The sequence below is a fragment of the Aethalodelphis obliquidens genome, unplaced genomic scaffold (genome assembly GCF_003676395.1).
Source record: "Aethalodelphis obliquidens isolate GAN/ISIS:26980383/991018 unplaced genomic scaffold, ASM367639v1 scaffold10, whole genome shotgun sequence".
In the NCBI taxonomy this organism is placed as follows: domain Eukaryota; kingdom Metazoa; phylum Chordata; class Mammalia; order Artiodactyla; family Delphinidae; genus Aethalodelphis; species Aethalodelphis obliquidens.
In genome coordinates, this window is record NW_020837954.1 from 45,266,881 (window position 1) to 45,286,958 (window position 20,078).

The 20,078-nt window shown below is 47.1% G+C and overlaps 1 protein-coding gene across 1 annotated transcript in view; it reads right to left on the reverse strand.

Moving 5' to 3' along the window:
- Positions 1-4,242: 4,242 nt before the first annotated feature.
- Positions 4,243-20,078, reverse strand: part of DPF3 (double PHD fingers 3) — a 299,208-nt gene continuing 283,372 nt past the window's right edge. Inside the window, exons 10-12 of the mRNA XM_027111691.1 lie at positions 18,375-18,487; positions 8,675-8,756; positions 4,243-8,050 (exon numbers count right to left, since the gene is read on the reverse strand). The gene's annotated coding sequence lies outside the window, so the exon portion shown is untranslated. The remainder of the gene's footprint in view (positions 8,051-8,674; positions 8,757-18,374; positions 18,488-20,078) is intronic.

Genomic DNA, 20,078 nt, shown 5'->3' on the forward strand with positions numbered 1-20,078 from the left:
CGTCGCCCACCCGCACCAAGCCAGAAACGCTGCACAGCTGAGACAGCCTGGCTGGGGTCTCCACGGGAGTCCACCCAACCCATGCATGAGGCCCCCATCCCACCACTATTCATCTCTGCTTCCTCCAGTGGGGACTGGACTAGACCATTGCGTGGGTCACTTTCCACCTCTGACCAGGCCCTGCCAGTCGCACCTGCCTGCCCGCCGTCCCAGGAGTGGAAAGGCAGCATCTGGAGGCACAGGCTCAGAGTCCCTCTGGCTGGTGACATACTCCAGCCCAGGTGGCTTCATCGTCTCACTCCCGTTCATGTTAAGGATGCTCGTCTTCCAAGGGCAGCCAGTGCTTGGGAAACTTAAAAGCAACCAGGCTGAGGTCAACTGCTCTCTTCTCCCCAACCCCCAGAGGGTGAGAATAACTGGACACCTAAGCCTCATCCTCTACTGATGAACATGGGTCCCAAACAGAGAGACCCAGACACACATACACCTTCCCTGATGGCACACCAGGGTGACCAGGGTCCCTTGGGGGAGTGTAATTTTGGGGGCTGAAAAGCAGCAACTTTGGGCCGAGGTGTGCTTTATTTCCCCAGCACATCTGGGGAAATACCCGGCCAAGTGTTTTAGCCAGCACCAGCCTGCCCAGCAACCAATCATGGCAGGCAAGAAGTGTGTTCATTTTCCTCTGGAGGAAAGATGCCCAGAGTGGGCCAACATGGCACATGAGGGGTGGGCGAGGATGGACACACTCCCTTTCCCGGTCCAAGGCACAAAGGCTCCCTAAGCATCTGAGCATTTCTTGCCAAAGCGTGACTCTCTGCTTTCCCAAATGCCACATGGACCAGATGCATCGGTGAGCCGGGACTCTGCCTCCCTACCCCGCCTCTCTCCAGCCACCTGCCCCCACCGCCTCTGCTCTGGGATTGTTCTGTTTTCATGCTCTCACTCACATATTTGTGTTCCTTTCCTTTTTTACTAGTACCTAATTTGGGCCTCTTCAACTACGTGGTGAAAATGTGCAGGGGGGTTATTTTCTTTTTCTTTTGTGCTACTGTTTCTTTCCACCACCACCCAGTCCTGCAACATCCGGCATGGCAGGAGGGACGGGGGTGGTGGTGGGGGGGGAAGGTGCAGGAAGGGAGAAGGCTGGATAAGAAAGAGGAGAACCAAGGTCTCGGTGGGGAATGATCATGAAAGGGCAACGTCAGTAAAACCCACAGCCCCAGTTCTACCTATAAAATCTTTGCAATCCCTTAGACAAAGCAGAATCGAGACTTTTTTTTCCAGGTTCCCAACTACTGCCAAACATCTTCCCCAAAGAAGCAGTGGAGAGTGAAGGGGAGAGATGAGAGAGTCCTTGCAGCCAGTGGTTTTCCAAGCACGAGGCTCCCTTTTCAACTCCCTGTGGTTGTGCAGGGGCTAGAAGCTGGGGGAGCCAGCCTGGGAGAACCCGGGGGAAAGAAAGCATCTTGTCTGGCAGCTCCTGGTTACTGGCAGTTCTCCCTCTTGTCCTGGAGCAACACATAAGGTTCGCTTTAGTTCGTTATGCGAGGGGTGCGTGCGTGTGTGTGTGTGTGTGTGTGTGCACATCTCTGTTCTCATCATCCATATTAATAACATTGATAGGAATGATGGGGTGCAGAGAGGCAAGCAAACGGGATGCAGTGAGTGTGAAGATAACCTGGAGACTTGAGGGGTCGTGTTGCTGAGGGAGAAGAGAGGTCCTGGGGGCCCACCTCCCCCCCATTTCCTACAGCGACCACTTACCCCTTCATTTCCCCACCACAGCAGCCTTTTTTGCCAGACTGGGTTGGTACCATCCTGAATGGCCACTCTGCTCGCTGCCTGGGCTAGAGGTCAGGATTAGTCATTGTATCTCCTGTCAAAGAGGGTTCTGGCTGCCCGCCAGTCCCGGTCCCTGCCTTCCTCTGGCCTGCCTGGGAAATGTCACCATCAGCACAAATACTTCCTTCTCTTGGCGGGGCCAAAGAGGGGGAAAGCCTGCAATGACCCTCTTTCAAAACACTGGAGCGAAGACAGGGAGGGGGCTGGGAACACAGGCCGTGAGCAGGGGCGTCCCTGCGCCCTCTGACCCCCGTCCTGCCCCCTCAGCCATCTGAGGGGACACGACCAGGGCTCACTCAGAGCCCAGAGCGCCTCCTCCGGGAGCCCGGCCCCTTCCGAAGCTTTCCGCTCACACAGGGAGCCCCTGTTCCTTCTGGGCAGGCCCAGACCCTTCCAGTCCCAGTCCCCTGCAGGCGCTCCCTGGGCCTCTCTTCCCAGCAGCCTGGGGAAGGCGCCATGCAGCCAACGCTTCCCAGGAGCCGCTGCTGAGAGGCTCAGGGGGCGTCCCTGCTCTCACAGCCAGGGCACCCGGGCAGGCAGCACCCAGGGACATCTTCCTCTCCCTCTGGCCTCCCTCTCAGAACAATTACCTCAGCTGTCCCACCTCCTTAGAAAGGGACCCAGCTCCCCAGGGTCAAAGCCCCGCTCTAGCTGCCTCAAAGGCCCTGAACTAACCCATCTGTTCTGCTGTTTCTCCCCCCCACCGCCCCGTCCAGGGCTGGTGGCTGCAGAGAATCATAACCAGACCCCCAAGCCCTCGAATGTTCAGGAACTCAACCCACTGACAGCTGCAGAGCCCACCTCTGACCACTGACCAGTGAGACCCAAGGAAGCCAGCAGGGCTGTGGGCCCAGGTGGGGAGGCTTGTAGGCCTGAGGCAAATGAAAGTATCTGTGCTTCCCACCACTTCCCCATTCCTCACCTGACATCCAGAGGAATCCAACAGCATCCTTTGGGGGTGGGTGGGGGGGTAAGATCGCAAAAAGGGGAGCACACAGCAGGGGTAGGAGGAACCCCATCCACTTTGCCGGGCGGTGGGGAGGACCGGCCAGGTGCCCCCTCTCTTGGTGTCCCAGATGCTGGCATCCTGGACTCGGGGACTTGATGGGGAGGGCCTCCCAGGCCCGACCCCTCTGGAAGCAGCGCCTAGAAATCCTCTGTTCCCAGGGTTGCAGGCCGTGATCTAGCCCGTCCTTTGCTGCCACCTCTTTCCCCACCAAGCCCCGTCCTTCCATCCAGACCAGGAGGACCTCAACAGCTTATCTCACTAAGTTCGAAGGACACTTTTTCTGTGGGGTTGGGAAAATCCACATCGACTGGAAGACCCTCTGTACCTCCCACCTCCAGCTGGGTGAGGGGCACCACTCCTGCCTGCTTTGCCCTCTGAAGCCCCCCAACCAACGGGGAGCCAGAGGCCAGGGGGCCTTGAAAAAGGAAGAGCTGTCCTGGTGTCCAGAACTGACAAAGGCTGGGCCTTTGGGGGAAAAAAAGAAAAGCACGTTGCCAGGAACTCAGGCCTGAGGAAAGAAAAGGGCAGGGAGGGGGGGTGGGGTTATAATAACTCTTCCTTTCCATGCCCTCTAGTTATTTAGGTGCAGGACTTCTTTGTGAGTGGAAACCAGGTCTCTGGCCCCCTCCTCAGGTCCCCCTCCTTTTACTTCTCTTCACTTCTCTTTACCTTACTTGAAAGATCTTTGACCTTCCCCACTCCTCCCTCAGGGCCGCCCCTTCCTCCCCCATCTCCAGGGATGGGAACGTACCACAGGTGACAGCGGTGCCCAGCTCTGAAAAGGAGGCAGGCGTGGTGGTCAGGGCATCCTCACTGGGAGTGTGAGCGCGGCTCTGCCCCCCGGGAGCCATGTCTCCCTTGGGTTGGGCACGGGCACACCCTAAGGAGGGGCCCACGGTGGGCAGCAGGGGAGAGGCTGGGGGGTCGGGGAGCAAGAGAGGAAGGGAGGCTGCCGTCCCAGCACCTGCATTCAGTCTGAGAACCACCTGAGGGGCAGGGAAGGTGGGTGGTCCTCAGAGCTCCCCACCAACCCCCTACACACGACTCAAAGAGGATACTAGGGGCCCCTCTTCTCTGAGTCTGGAAGCCTAAGTGTGCCCATAATCTTTCTTCGAGAGCACAGATCTCTCTCCTAAACTTGCCCCCATAGGAAAAGTAATAATAATCCTCTAATTTTTCTTCCTTAAAATATCTGAACTTTTAAAGGGAAGGGCCAAAAGGAATCATGCTGTGTTCAAAGCACAAAGACTAAATAAGATGCACCATGAGTGTAACTCTCCAGGGTAGCATGCAACCATCACCGTGAAACCCAAACCCTCCCCCAACCTTAAAACCTGTTATCTTCCCCAGCTCTGAAGGACTCTGGCCTGCCTCCCTCCCCACCCCCGCGGGCTGGCTACGTGGTCCCAGACGGCCTGCGCTGAGCCTGGGGAAGCAGCTGCTCTCCTAGGCCTGCCTGGCTCCCTACCTGACCCTGGGGCAATGACAGGAGCAGGGGCTCATTGGGACCTGCTGGCTCCTGCCTTAGGGGCTCTGAGCCAGTGGTGGGTTTAGAAGGAAAGCCACCGGAAGGTAAATCTCCTGGCAGGGGCCTTGTCTCTAATTCCTCACGCCAGTGCCTCCAACTGGATTTGCTACAGGCCCGAAAAGCAGTTTCAAAAATACGCACAGGAAACAGAGGGTTTCAACTTCCGGTTGGGATCCCGCAGCCTCACCTCCTCTCTGGTCGGCGGGAGCCACAACATCGGGGTGAAGCAGAAGAAAGGCACCCTGGCTGTTCCCAGGGTTTGAGCTGTGAGGCAACAGCACCATTATCTCCACGTGGTGGCCTCTGGACCCAGTGACCAGAACTACCAAGGTGTGGGTCCCTCCCCATGCCAGAGCCCATGCCCGGACCTTCAGCAGCATTACCTCTCGTCCCCGCAAAAACCCTGCCGGAGAAGCCATATCTCCCTGCCTCACAGATGTGGGAAATGAGGCTCAGAGAGGTTAAGTCATTTGCCTGAGGTCAACCAGCTAGAAACTAACAGAGCTGGGCTTTAAACCAAAGTTTTTAAGTGACTGTTACACTGAGCTGAATTATAGCCGTCTCCAGAAGTTAGCACCCCATTCTAGGCTGTGTTGCCTTTATAGAAGGGAGCATCTTCATTCGGAAATCCCCAGCCCCAGGATAGATCTCTCACCTTCCACCACAGATCCATGCTCAGTCACAGTTTTCTTGTCACAGCTTGACCTAGTTGCCCTGACCACAGGCAGCCTCTTCCTTAAAACATAAACCCCCTTTGGTCAAAATGGAGATTCCAAGAAGGCGTCTAACCTTGGCTAACTCACACAAGAAAGGGGGTGTAGAAATCATTTGGGGTCCCTACTTGACAAGTCCAGCTCTCCAGTGATGATTTATATAACATTATGCTTTTTAAGACTCCTGATGTCACTGTGGGACAGGCAGGACAAGTATTTTCTCCATTTCACAGCTGGGCAAACTGAGGTTCAGAGATGTTAAGTGATTTGCCCAAGGTCACACAGCTACTCAATGGCAGGGGCAAAACAAAAACCCTGACCATCCATGTGCACCCTGTGATTCTAGTTCATTCTCTGGGGCTCAAAGAAAGAGCAATTGTTGACCAACACTTTCCTTTTCTCAACACAGAAGGTGATAAATGTGACCATGACTTCTGTTTGCTTGCAGTGTCCTGCAAGTGCCACCTCACAAGCTGGCTTTGCTGTCCCCATTTTCCAGACGGGGAAACTGAGGTCTCCAAAGAAGAAGGGGTTGGGCCCATCCTTCAGGGAGTGAAACTGGGAAGGGAACTATGGGCCTTCCTGATGTCTGGTCCAGACTCCTGGCCACCCTCATCCCTGTGGAAGGTTACAGCACCGTCTTTGGTCTGCGAGACCCAATCCTACCCTCTCAGCTTCTGTGGCGGCAAGTGTGGCTGGAGAGAGAACAGAGCCACCCCATCATCTGCGTTGAGGTGGGGAACAGATTTGCACACACTCCAAAGAGGGTCTGTCACTTGTAGGGTCACTATTTTGGTTTCAGATTTGCTTTTTTTTAACTTTTAAGCCATTTGTGGCTTTTGAGAACATTTTGATGACTTTTTTCCTAAAATTAAATCAAGGTGATTTTTCAAAACCAATAACCAGGCTTTGAGGACGCTTACTTTGGGTTTTGTGGGAGGACAGAGAGCCGGAGTGGTCAGGAGAGGAAATCTGGCCCTCTGATATGACCCACCCGGGGTAAATGGACGATGCGACCACATAGCAACTTCCCAGACCCTCCCTGGGCCTCCGGAATCCAAAACGGGTTCACCAACCAGCAGGGGGAAGGAAATATCTCATGAGGAAGATGAAAATCTCATCTGGTCAGGCCCTTTAAACGAGGTCCTTATGTATGCATGGAACCCCCTCCAAGGCCACAGGCTCCTGCAGGAGACTGACTCCCGTCATTGGCCACAGGTCACCCCGTAGAGGACCTGGGGGAGACCAGCACAGCTCGGCTGTGTGCCAGGCTGCCCCGAGTCTGCCGGCCAAGAGCAATTAGCCAGGAAGAAGGGTTCTTGCCAAGTCTCGGCGAGAAGGCCGCAGCCCGGCAGAGGTAGCCCAAGCGGCCAGAGCCTCTGGGGCTCCAGAGGCTTCTTCAGGAGCTGAAGGACTAAAAATAACTTGGGCCTTTGTTGTAAGCAGCCAGACCACAGAGATGGAGCTGATGTCAAGGAAGCTGAGCGTGCGCCAGGGTCCTGCTCACCGAGACCTGTCCTTTAGGCAAATGATTTTTCCAGAAATGTGTCAGTTTTTGTGTGTTGCTGCTGTTGCCACTGCTGCGGAGAGTCAAAGGCAGCCCGGTCCGCTCCAGCCCACAGGGCTGACTTCCAACACAGACTTCTGGGAACTGAGCCTCCCCAACTCTGGCTTCTCAAAAGGAGAGTCCAGCATGTACTGGGGAGCTTAGGAGACAGGAGCAGCCCTCGAGCTGAAGCTTCTGTGTGATTGTCGCCCTGGTCATAAATAATCACATCACCCCAATTATTTGTTTAGGGAACAATCATTTCTCCCCCATCCTGAAATTTCAAGAGTCAGGTCTCAGTAGACAATGGCAAACATACACTATGTGGAAGGAAGGAATTACTTGGGAAAAGGAATTCGTAGTGTCACATCAATACTGAAGGGTTTCTCAGAGCTGCAGTCCTTGGGACCAACCTTCAGATTCTTGACCTGGCAGCCTTCACTCACCTTCCTGGTTCTTGAGTCCCACCAGGGAAAGCTCCAGACCCAGGCTGAGTGGAAGGCAGCGTCTGGGTCTCTTCCTCTGCCACAGGCTGTGGCCTGTCTCTCCTCAAGGATGCCCCAGCTCTGAAGGTCCGGTGCCTTGCCAGCCCATTCCTGATGGACAGCAAATACTGACTGGCTATGGCAGGGCCTCAGAATTATCTTCACAACATTTCCATCCACCCCTCAGGGCCTCCCCCCGACCCCCAGCCCCATCAAGAGATCGCCCTGGCTGTGGATGCCACTGGATATCTGCTGGGGAAGCAGCTCTTCCTCTTCACGGGGACCAAGGAACAAGGAGGGATTTCAGGGCTCCATCGTCTAGACAGCCTCTAGGTTCCGAGTCTAGAAGTTTCCAGCGGGACTTGTAATAAATAAAAACTTCTCCACAGCTCTTTGCTCCTCTGCTGGGTTCAGGATGAAGAGGCTAAGCTGGGGGCAGGGAGGCTGTGCGAAGATTTCTTGGAACACAATAGATAGGAAACACCAAACCACGCATGAGTGACTGATGGGTGGTCACAAAATGGGACCAGTGGCTCCTTACATGGGAACCAGTGAGAGGGCCGCAGTGCTAGGGTAAATGTGAGGGGGGTCCACAGGGCTGTGGCTGGGGTCCTTCTTCAAAAGTTTACCATCTTTCTGGCAGAAACAGGAGGGGCTGGCTGAAGAACGGAAACCTGTGTGTAGGAGTTAAGCAGATGTCTCGCCCCCTCGGTTCCACGTGTCCACGCCCTCTGTGGTTACTGATGTTCCTTACAGTTGGTCTGTCTGGAAATACAGGAGTAGGGGCTCGATCTGATCTGAACTGGGCTCTGCTTCAGCCTCTCCGGCGGCAAGCCCCATTCTGTGACCTGGGGCCCTAGGCCTGGCAGCCGAAGGCTGAGGCTTTTTCTTTGAGCAGTTCCCAGCATAAGTGGCAGCTCCAGCTCCCTACAAGAAATGAGATGGCATTACTAGCAGCCCCGCCCCCGACCCTCAAGCCCCACCCCTCGACCCTAACCTTTTCGTAAGCCCTGTTTTAGTTTGACTTTCACGATTCAGAGACCGAGTCCCAGTTCTGAGTCTGTCGCTCAGCTGCTCGGGAAACAGAAAGTGCTCAGAGATGATTGGTTGAACTGCAGTGAAGACCCTCCCTCCTTGGCTGTGCCTCTTAACCAGCATCACCGGGTCTGGACCACTTCCTCTAGAAGCTCACACCTCCCCCGCCCTCTCAGCCATATGTCTGGGAAACACCTCCTTGGCCCTCAAGTTGAAATGTCAGCTGGTTGAGCTGTGCCTCAGTTTCATCATCTGTAAAATGGGAGTGGTCATACCTGCTCCGCAGGGTTGTGACGACTAAATGAGATAAGACACATAAAGCCCTTAGCGCAAGGCCTGCACATTAGTGAGGGCTCAGTAGGTGGTAGAAGCAGCTGTTGTTGTTATTGTTGACTTCATCACCATTACCTTCTGGGGGCACACGCAAAGCCCTTAGCGCAAGGCCTGCACATTAGTGAGGGCTCAGTAGGTGGTAGAAGCAGCTGTTGTTGTTATTGTTGACTTCATCACCATTACCTTCTGGGGGCTCAGCCACTGGGGGATTTAAACAGTACATGTGGTAGCCGCGGTCACAGTCATCACAGAAGAGGAGCTGGTCCTGGTGGAATGCAGAGTAGGAGGAGAGGAGGAAAGTTTGAATTATTTAGAACCAACATCTGGCCCCCACCTACTCCGCCTGCCTTATTTCCATTGATCAACTTCCCTGGACGCCCCTTTCCAGGCCCCATTTAGTGTCCTCACTGTCCCTTGAACATGCCTTGTGCTTTGCCCACACCTGGAATTTCCCCCTCTGTCTCCCAAACTATGCGCATCCTACTCCCACTTAAGAGTTCCGTTCAAATCATAGCTCCTCCAAGAAGCCTTCCTAGACCACCACCTCACACCCAAGCTGAAAGGGATTCTTTATCCTTCTGAACTCACATAGCCAATAATTCTGCCTCCATAAGGGCGGAAAACTAATTTCATGCATTTCTGTGTTCTCCAGGATGATTGCCTAGTGCCTAGAAAGTACTTTCAATGTTTGCAAATTTTAATTGAATTCCTCTCAACCTCACTCTTCCCATTTGTGCAACGGGCAGCAACCATACTTGCTGGTAACATCCATAACACGTCAGAACTTTTTCAGGGTTTCATTATGCAAGTTTAGAGAAATGCAATGCCACCTTTCAGCTCTCAAAAGCCTCTTCGGGGGCTGGAGGCTGGAGCCAGGTGAGAACTGTCCCCTCCAGTGCTGTGGTTAACTTCCAAGGACACAGTAGGCACCTTGGCTCCTGCAGTTCCCTCTGCCTGGAGACTCTCCCAGTGCCTGACCCCTTCTGTTTTGGACCATTCCCTACCCACCCTTCAAGTCTTCAAACACTTCTCTTCCACAAAGCTTCACTAATCTTCGTCAAATGGAATTTCTCTGACCCCTCTTGCATCCTCATAGTACTTTCTCTTCCTTAGGACACTTAATTGTACTTTTCTTTATGCTACAAAGCCTGGCATGTGGTAGACATGTTCACCCAGTCCATTTGGGACATGCCTCTTTTGTCCACTCCTTTATAGACTGCAAGGCCCTTGGGGCAGAACCTTGTCTTACTCATCTCCGCATCTCCTTCAGAACTTCCTTGCACATAGTAGCTACTCAGTAAGCGTTTGTGATCTGGTCCCCATTCTCCAGGTTCAGCCCTGTTCTATTCAGTGACCTTTGGGCCTGCTTTGATGGCTTATAAGATGTCTGCAAAGTTAAGTTCTGTATCAAATCTCACCTTGGCTCTCACCAGTGTAGAGATCCTAGAAAAAGTAGATATAGAAGTTGAAAACCCCTGTGAGCAAGCCAATGGGGCAGGAGAGATCATGAATGATCTTTTTTTTATATCATGCTAAGACCTTTCAATAGGACAATGGGAAGCTTCCGAAGAGTTAGCAATAGAGGAATAACATGGTCAGCCTTGCAGTATAGAAAGATCTCACTAGCTGCTGTATAAGAAAAGATATCCAGGTGGAGAGAGATTGGTTCTTGAGGCTGGAAGGCCACTTAGGAGGCTACTACAGTCGTCCAGGTAAGAGATAACTTATGATGGTGGCCTGAACTAGGGTTGTGGCTTGGGGGAGAGAAAAGGGGCTTGCTTCCATCTGAGTGTCATTGATTAGATGTAGAGAGTGATAAGGAAGAAATCAAGGATGTCTTCTAGGTGGTGGCTTGGTCGGCAAGCCAAACGATGTAGCCATCCACTAAGGCGTGGGCAGAGGAGCAGACCTGTGGGAGGCAGAAGGCAACCCCAGCTATGAACATGATCTGTAGGTCTACAGATCACCTGGTGAGGGTGCCTGGAGGCAGCTAGAGGTCGGGAGAGAGGCCTGGGCGTAAGATATGGACTGGGGAGTCACTGGTGATGAGATGGCACTGGAGGTCCTGGGAAGGGAAGTCCAGAGTACGTGAGAGCAGATGTCTTTGAACTTGTGCTCATGGAGGGGTGTTCGTGAACTCCTAGAAATTATATGCACAACTCTGTGTATAGGTACAGAGGTACATTTTTCTGAGCAAAGGGTAAATCCATAGCTTTCGTTGAATTTTCTGAAAAATCAAGGACTCAAAAAAGTTACTGAGGAGAAGGCCAAGAATAGATCCTCGGGGAACACCAAAGCTAAGGCCCAGGCAGAGAAGAAAGAGACTAAGAAACAGCAGTCAGAAAGGTAGGATGAAAACCAGAACAGTGTGGTTTACTCCAAAAGAGTTACACCATTATTGTTGGAGCTGAAATAAGCTAAATGACAATATGATTTAGGGATAATACAAGGAGAAACCAGTTAGGATAGGGACAGAAAACAGGGAGAGACTTGTGAGAAACAGTATTATTAATATCTGAAATACACTGATAACTCCTACTCTAGTGCTGACACGAGAAATACAAGGAGGTAGAATATACTGGATTGGACTTTCCCAAAGGGAAAGCAAGGCATCTGTGGGTTTAAATGTCTCTTTCATGGGTTGACCATTGTCTAGCACCATATTCTCTTCTTTTCCATTTGCTTCTCAGATAATTGCCAGCCAAACCCACCAAAAAAACCCCAGCCCATGCGGACCCCCATGAGAAACACAATTTCAGGACATCTTACTCCCAAGTAGTCAAGAACCAGAATTCACCTATGGCTACAGTTCCAGGAGAATGGGAATCCCTTTCTGGGATGTGCAGGGTAAATCCCTGGCTATGTGAGAGGCACCCCCTATTGCCCGAGCAGCCTCACTCCTTGATTCCTCCCCTAAGGTTCTGCCAAGTCAACAAAAAACCTCTACATTAACATTATTTGTAAAGCCAAAGACCAGAATCAACCCAAATGTCCATCAATAAAGGACTGGTTGAATAAACTAATGAAGAGCTATGCAACTGTAGGAAGGAGTTAAGATCATGTCTATACATTGCTGTGGAGTAACCTCCGGGATATTCAGTGAAAACGCAAAGTAAAGAAAACAGGTATATCTTTCTACCATTTTCTAAGAAAATGCATCCACTTTCTTATGGATTCATGTGCACATACACACGTTTCCATTTAACACAATAGAAAGATAAACCATAATTTTTTAAAATGGTCCTATAAGCAGGGTGTAAAAGAGGTAGGGATAGAAGTTAGATTTCTTTGAACATACTGTTTATTTTAAAAATTTGACTCTGGAGCCAGTAAATATTTTACATGGTCATAAAGCAAAATTCACAGGGTAACTATCACTAAAAAAAAAAAAAAAAAAAATGAAACAAATGAATCTAATCACGTACTAGTTGGTGGCATAACCACACAGAAAGAAACTATTCCAAGTGACTTGGAAACAAGTAGTTGGACTGTACCTCCTCAGTCAAATATATCTTAAGGACAAAAACAAGTGCAAATATGCATATACATATACATACATATATATATTTCTTTTCAGCAATCATATTAGTGTTGTTAATAGTGGAATTGATATTCTATGTGTGTATCAAATGAGTGGTTATGTTGGTAATGAGTAGCAAAAATTTTGACATGGTTAAAAGAAAATACAGATGTAAGAGTGATAAGGTTAAGTGAAAACCCTATAATTAGTTCTGGCAATGAATTGGAAGTATCAGTGTAAATTCACAGTGTATTTTATCTTTAAAACAAGCAAAACCTATTTTCTAGCTCTGTCCATTGAAAATGCTCCCAAACAATGACTAATGCAGTAAAAATTAGCACCCCATCACCCATATTATATCTTCTAAAAACCATTGCCCACTAAAAGGAACCAGGAGTCATTGGATAAATGGCTGATTCCAGGTCTGGAGCATGAAATGTGTAAGTATCGTTACATATAGGAAAGCAAGGAAACAAATACTACTGAGATAGGGACTTCCCTGGTGGTCCAGCGGTTAAGAATCCATCTTGCAATGCTGAGGACGCCTGTTCGATCCCTGGTCGGGGAATTATGATCCCACGTGCCGCGGGGCAACTGAGCCTGCATGCCACAATTACTGAGCCCGCTCTCTCTGGAGCCCCTGTACCTCAACAAAGAGCCTGCGCGCTGCAACAAAAGATCCCGTGTGCAGACCTGACGCAGCCAAAAAATAAATAAATATTAAAAAAACAAATACTACTGAGGTCATGTCAGAAGGACTCAGGATCCAAACTGTGTTCCCACTGGAACAAAAGTGGGAACACTGTCCCAAATATGGGACAATTTTAACTGTAATGGATTGAAATAAATCAAGTATGTATAAATCCTCGAGTCCATAGATACTATTTTCTAAAAACTTTGTCACTTTTGTTAGATGCTAGGGAAACATCCCATCATTTTTTAATTTATTATATTGAAATAATTTTAGTCTTAGAGAAAAGTTGCAAAAATGATACAGAGTTTCTGCGCACACTTTACTGAGCTTCCCCTACAGTTAACATCTTACATTACCACAGCACAATCATGAAAAGCAGGGAATCACCATTGCCATTAGCATGACACTATTGACTAATCTGCAGACCTCACCTCATTTGAATTTCACCAGCTTTTTTTCCCACTTAAGTCCTTTTCTCCAGGATTCAATTCAGGATCCTACATTCCATTTAGTTGTTAGGTATTCTTAGTGCCCTGAATCTGTGACAGTTCCTTGATTTCTTTGTCTTTCATGACTTTGACACTTTCGAAGAGTCCAGGCCAGTGATTTTGTAGAATGTCACTCAGTCTGAGTTTGTCTGATCTTTCTTGCATAAGAGGAGATCCTCTCAGTGCACCTTATCGGGGGCACGGACACCAATGTATCTTATTACTAGTAATGTTACTCTGATCCTATAGTTAAGGTAGTATAGTATCTGTAGTGTAGTTTTTCCACGGTAAAGTTATGGTTTTTCCCTTTGTAACATATTAATAAGTAATCGGGTAGGGGAGATACTTTGAGATCAAGCAAATATTCTGCTTCTCATCATACTTTTGCCTGCTAATTTTAGCATCAATTGATGACTCTTGCTTACAACAACCATACCATGATGTTTGTCTACTGGTGATTTCCCTCTGCCCTCTACATTTATTAATTGTAATCCTGCTCTAAGGAAGAGTTTACCTCTTCCCCATTCATTCATTAATTCATTCACTTATTCAATTTTTAAAATGTTAATATGAATATTTATTTTGTCTTTGGGTTATAATCCAATACTATCATTATTTACTTTGTTGCTCAAATTGTTCCAGATTGGGCCATTAGGAATTCCTTCAAGTTGGTTCCTGTGTCCTTTACCAATTTTTTAGCACCTCCTTACTTTCTAGTACCACAGGAGGCTCCGGCCTCCTCTTACATTTTCCCAGCTCCAGCTATTTCTCCAAGAATCCCTGGCTCCTTTTACTGGAGAATGGTATTTAGAAACCAATATCTGGGTGCTACAGGTCCTCATTGCTTCTGGGTTGTCATTGCTTCTAGGCCCTTACGACAGAGTTAGGAAATAAATGTACGTGTAGGTGCACATCTATATTTATTTCTGTATTTATCCACATGTGTGTGTACATATAAATAGTTATAGATATATAAACAAAATATATTATATTTAAAAGCGTAAATTCATACTGATACCCCCTATTCCAACCCAGGACCACAGGGTTCAGTCTAGCCTTCCCCCTTTATTTGATTTTTCTTTCTCGGACATTGGGAAACCTGGCTCTCATTATTCACAATATATATGTATCAGTTCAGACCTGCAGACACATCAAGTAGTTTCAGAATGACTAACTCACATGCCTGTGAGAAACAAATTTACTAACTAGCATATAATATGTGTATAGTCATTTCTGTCTTTAGCCTTAAAATACACAGTCAAATACTACTTTCCAAAGTTATCTAGGTTAATTTTTTCCTTCCCTACCCTTCAGTATGGCCATGTTACTATTTATATTATAGTTAAGTTCATTTGTTACTGTTCATATTCCATTTTCGCTTCCCCCAACTCCTGGCTGAATTTCAGTATTTATCTTGAGGGTATGTGAAACAATACCTTGGTTCAAAGAGTCAGAGCTATACAAAAGGTATTTTCAGAGAAGTGTTACCCCCCATCCCTACTATCCCACCCCCATTTCCCCATTCTTTCTACCCCATTCCCACCTACCTTGTAGATGACCAATCTCTTTAGTTTTTTGCTTATCCTTCCTGTATTTCTTTCACACAAGTAAATAGATATATGTATATTTTCTTATGCCTTTCTTGCAAGAATGGCAGCTTACTGTAGATATCATTTTTACTGTGCTTTTTTATTTAACAAATTCTGGAAATCGCTCCATATTAATTCATAAAGATCTACATCGTGTTGTTGTTGTTTTACAACTGCCTAGTACTTCATTGTGCCATCCTTTATTCAACCATTTTGTGTATAAGCATTTAGGTCATTTCCAATATTTTCCAATTATAAACAGTGTGACTATGAATAACCTCACGCATATGTATTTTCATAGAGTTGTGGGTATATCTTTAGGGTAGATTCCTATAGGTGAGACAGCTGAGTCAAAAGTCAAGTGCACAGTAGCTGTGTTAGGTATTGCTAAATTTCCCTCCAGAAGGGTTGTACCACTTTGTATTCCCAGTGACAATATATAAGGGTGCCACCTTTCCCACAGCTTCATTAACAGAATGCACTGCCATACTTTTCTTTCCCATTCTTATGGGTAAGAAATGATATCTCAGTTTTGTTTACATTTTAATTTCTTTAATTATGAGTGCATTCAAACTTTTTTTTGCAAATATGTAAGGGTCATTTTTATATCTTTTGTGAACTGTTTTTGATACCTTTTTCACATTTTCTATCAGGTTTATGGTCCCTTGTTCCTCAAATTTTAAGAGTTCTTTATATATTGCCACCTTTATCTGTGGTATATGATGCAAATATTTTCTCCCATTTTATCAGTTGTCTTTTTACTTTATTGTGTTTTTTACTATGCAAATGTTTATGTGGTCAGATTTGTCAACATTTTCTTTTATTCCTTCCGAATTTTGAGTCACAGAAAATCTTTCCTTATATTTAAAGAGAAATTCATCCATGTTTTCTTCTATTACTAGTATGGTTTTATTTTTTATATTTATATTCCCAGTCCACTTGAAGGCTGTTCTTACATATTACATGAGATATGGACCTAATTTTATCTTTTCCCAAATGGTTACCCTGTTGTCCCAGCACTGTTCATGAAAATGTCCATCTTTGATCCAGTAATTTTAGACACAACCTTTATTTTATACTAAATGTCCATATGTAGTTGGGTCAATTTGTGGGTTTTGTATTCCATTCCACTGGTCTTTTTGTCCATACTGTTTTAGTTTCAGAGGCATTACAGTATGTTTTAATATCTAGCAGGGCTAGACTCCCTCCATAATTTGTTGTCTTTCAGTGTTTCCTTGGCTATTCTTGCATGTTTGTTTTTCCATATGAACTTTAGTATCACTTGTCTTGTTCCATTAAAAAGCATGTTGGTGCTTTTATTGGGTTTGAATCAAATTTGTAAATTAACTTAGGAAGAACTGAGATCTTTACAATGTTGAGTCATTCTATCCAAGGTCACACAATGTCTTTTCATTTGTTCAAATCTATTTCTATGCCTTTCAAAAGCATTTAAAATTTTTCTTTATTTAGGTTTTACATACTTACTGTTAAGTTTATTTCTAAATATTTCTTATTTGTTGCTACTGTAAGTGGAGTTTCTCTACCATAATGTCTTCTAACTGGTTATTATTTGTGCATATGAAAGCTATTAATTTTTGTATGGTAATTTTATATCCTGCTACCTTTAATGTTTGAGTTAGCTTTACTATTCATTCTCTAGACTTGCCCAGATATACTATTAAAGTTATGAAATAGAGAAAAACTTTCTACTTTGTTGCCATTCTTATACTTATTGTTTTCTCTTGCCTAATTGCATTAGCTAATATCTCTAGAAAAATTATGAATAGTAATAGAGATAGTGGGCATCCTTACCTGGTTCCTGATCTTAGCAGAAATGCCTCTACTATTTCTCCATTAAATAAGACAATGGCTTTAGTTCTAAGGTATAAAAAGTTTATCATGTTAAGAAAATATCCCACAATTTCTATTTTCTTGAGGGTTTGATCATGAATACGTGTTGAATCCACCCCTTATTTTGAAAACTGATAAATAAAGGGAAAGAATCTAGTATTTATCCTGCCTCTTCTATATAATCTATACATGAAGGTAACCAAATATGAGGTTGGAAAAGTTTCTCTTTATAGAATTATTCCAGCTAATAAACAAAGAAGAAATTATGGAATAAGAATATCACTATTTGCGACCCCTAATGAAATAGTTAGTGTAGTCAAAGATGCTGCCATCATGAAAAGAGAGACACCAGGTATTACATACCTCCTAATGAAAGTATACCTCACTATTTATGAAGTAGTCTTGCTATTTATATATTTTAGAGACAGAGAAAGAAAGAGACAGAGAAAAAGAAAGAGAACCTGGATGTGATCAAGCCTCTAGCTCTAAGCACCAATGTACAAGAAATACAAGAGACAGAGGAAGATGTCAAACACCACCACAGGGATGCAGTTAGTAAAATACAGTCATGGGAAACTCTATTGAACAAATAAATTGATTTCTTCAACCAAAAACATCAAGGGAGGGCTTCCCTGGTGGCGCAGTGGTTGAGAGTCCGCCTGCCGATGCAGGGGACACGGGTTCGTGCCCCGGTCCGGGAAGATCCCACATGCCGCGGAGCGGCTGGGCCCGTGAGCCATGGCCGCTAAGCCTGCGCGTCCAGAGCCTGTGCTCCACAATGGGAGAGACCACAACAGTGAGAGGCCCGCGTAACACAAAAAAAAATCAAGGGAAAAAAGATCAAAATAGAAGGAAACCCTATATATTAAGAAACTTTAAAGATATATCAACTAATTGCAATGTATGAGTCTTATTTGAATCCCAATTCAAATAAATTGTAAATAAAAACGTTTTAAAACAATTTATGATTATTAACACAATGTTTAAGACAATTGAGGCAATAGGAATGTTGACTGGATGTTTCATTATATTAAGGAATCATTGATTTTTTAAAATATTATTGTTAATATTTTAGTTATATTTGTTAATAAGTAAGTCCTTATCTCTTTTTTTAACTTGAAAATAAATATATTCACAAGCTGTAAAACATAAATCCTTATATTTTTAGACACATATGGTATTTACAGGTGAAATGATATTATGACTAGGACTATAATATCGTGGAGAAAGACGTGGCAATATTTACAAAAACAGGATTGGACATGTATTGATCATTGTTGAAGCTAGTCATGGGGGTACCTCAGTTTCACTATTTTCTCTATCTTTGTATATATTTGAAATTGTCCATAACAAAATGTGGGTTTTTTAAATTCTGCATCTATTATACTTAACATTTAGACCAAGTGAGATGACACACTCCAGAACGTGGTGTAAAGAGCCAAGCACATCCCGACCGTAAGCAGTGGGCACCATTGTCTGTCAATGAACCCTTGAGGGCTAACGGCCAGCAAGGCAGCCTCTGGCCATCACTTCCTGCACCTCTCTCCACAGGCACGAAGAGTACCCAAGGTCCCTGGAGCACAAGGGTCCCAAGGGTCCTCGGGGCAAAAGTCAAGAAGGAGGTCCTGATGGATATTTTCCCCAGGAGTCCAGTGATGAGAATCCTGCCTTCCTCTCCAATCCTCGAAGGACTCCCAGCTCCTTGTATTTCTCCCTCCCATGCGGGAAGCCCCACACTCACATCATTCTCCGAGGTCCCACAGAGGATACAGGATTTGCACTCTATGCACTGCCACTTGTAGGTCTTGACAGCCTCGGTCATGTTCAGGGTGAACTGCAGGCAGGTGGGGTGACCTGGAGGAAGCAGAAATGGCAGCATTAGGGCCAGAGGGTCTGACCTGTCACCCCTCAATGCCACAACATCATGGCCAACTTGGAGGGAGGGTGGGGTAGCACGGGTTTTGGAGTAAAGTGGGAGCCTGGCTGGAGCCCTACCCACCATCCTCACCACCACCCACAGTTACATCAGATCAACGCTCAAAGAGAGAAATAGGTATTAAGCCTTTTGCTGAGGAGAGATGTCATCCAAGTCCTCTTGCCCTAAGAGCCATGTTCCCCCAGAGACGTAACCAGTTGATGAGGACAGAAAGTGGTGATCAGAGAGAAAGAGAAAGGAAATCGCACAGCACAAGGCGACACCGTGAGAGTCAGCAGCATTACCTCCCCGGCATCGATTGTGGTGGGAGGTAACACACATGGGCTATTTGCAGCTGAGCCTTCTGACCTGCAAAGCTGTGCACACTGCCTTAGGGTACCGGGGAGGAGATCAGAGGGAACATGTGAGGCTCCCGGGAACAGAGCTCAGGGGGCACTGGGAGGCACTACACTGCCACCTAAGGTGTCCATGTCCACGCCCAGGGGACAAGCAGAAGTCCACGCCCTGCACAGTAACAGGCCCTATGGAGGGAAGCAGCCTGGCAGGGAGGGTGAAGAAGTGGAGCACCACTGCAAGGGAGCACGACAGCCAGGTCTATCCTGAAAGGACTCGTCACTGGCTCTAACTCTTCTCTCCATCCTATGTATCACGTTAGCCAAGCCAATAATAAGAGCAGGGAGGGACATTAATGTGACCTAAGAGGACCCAGCCCCAGCAGACCTACACTGGAGCTGGGCTCTGCTCTCAGCCACCGCCCACTCAAAAGAGAGACACCAGCAGCAGGAGGACAGCTGTGAGCCACAGAACGTGAAGACCTTGACCTCCTATTTGGCAGGGAAGGGAAACTTGGATGATGACCCCCGGTTTCCCAGGGCTGTGAATCAGACAGGGATCTGCCCAGACACCCCGGGCAAAGCCCTTTACTGACTCTGTCACAAAAGAATTGATAGTTTTGCCTATTGCTAGGGGTTCACCCTTCTCCCAATTCTGCCAAATCCACCATATAGTGCATGTGTCGCCTCTTTCACGTGAGGGATTGTGAGCTTCTAAAGAAGGATAGTATAGATGGGGCACCAATTAGGGGCAACCAACACAGTGTCCAACCCAGTGTCCCCCACAGTCAAGATCCCACGCGGTACCACCACTCCTTGGCAAAGCCACATCCCAGCAGGAGGCCCCCATTTCTTCTTTTCCAAACCCTCACAGAGTTCTATCATGGTCCTTTGGGGGAAATACTGTCTATTCAGTCACTATAAGGACCCTTCAGGTCTGGGCCGCCACCAATGCAAACCACACTGAGTTATCTCTGAGAGTGAGAGTGGGGACAGAATGACTCATGGTGAGGGGAGCTGGGGACACCTAGCAGATAGCAGGCGGGAGCATTGAGGAGAGGACTGATCTAAAAGCATTTCTAGGACTTCTCAGGAGCCATGCAACTCAGACCCTCACAGCTCTGAATAACCCTCTCAAAGTGACACCATGCCAGTGACCCTGGGGAGAGCAAAGGCT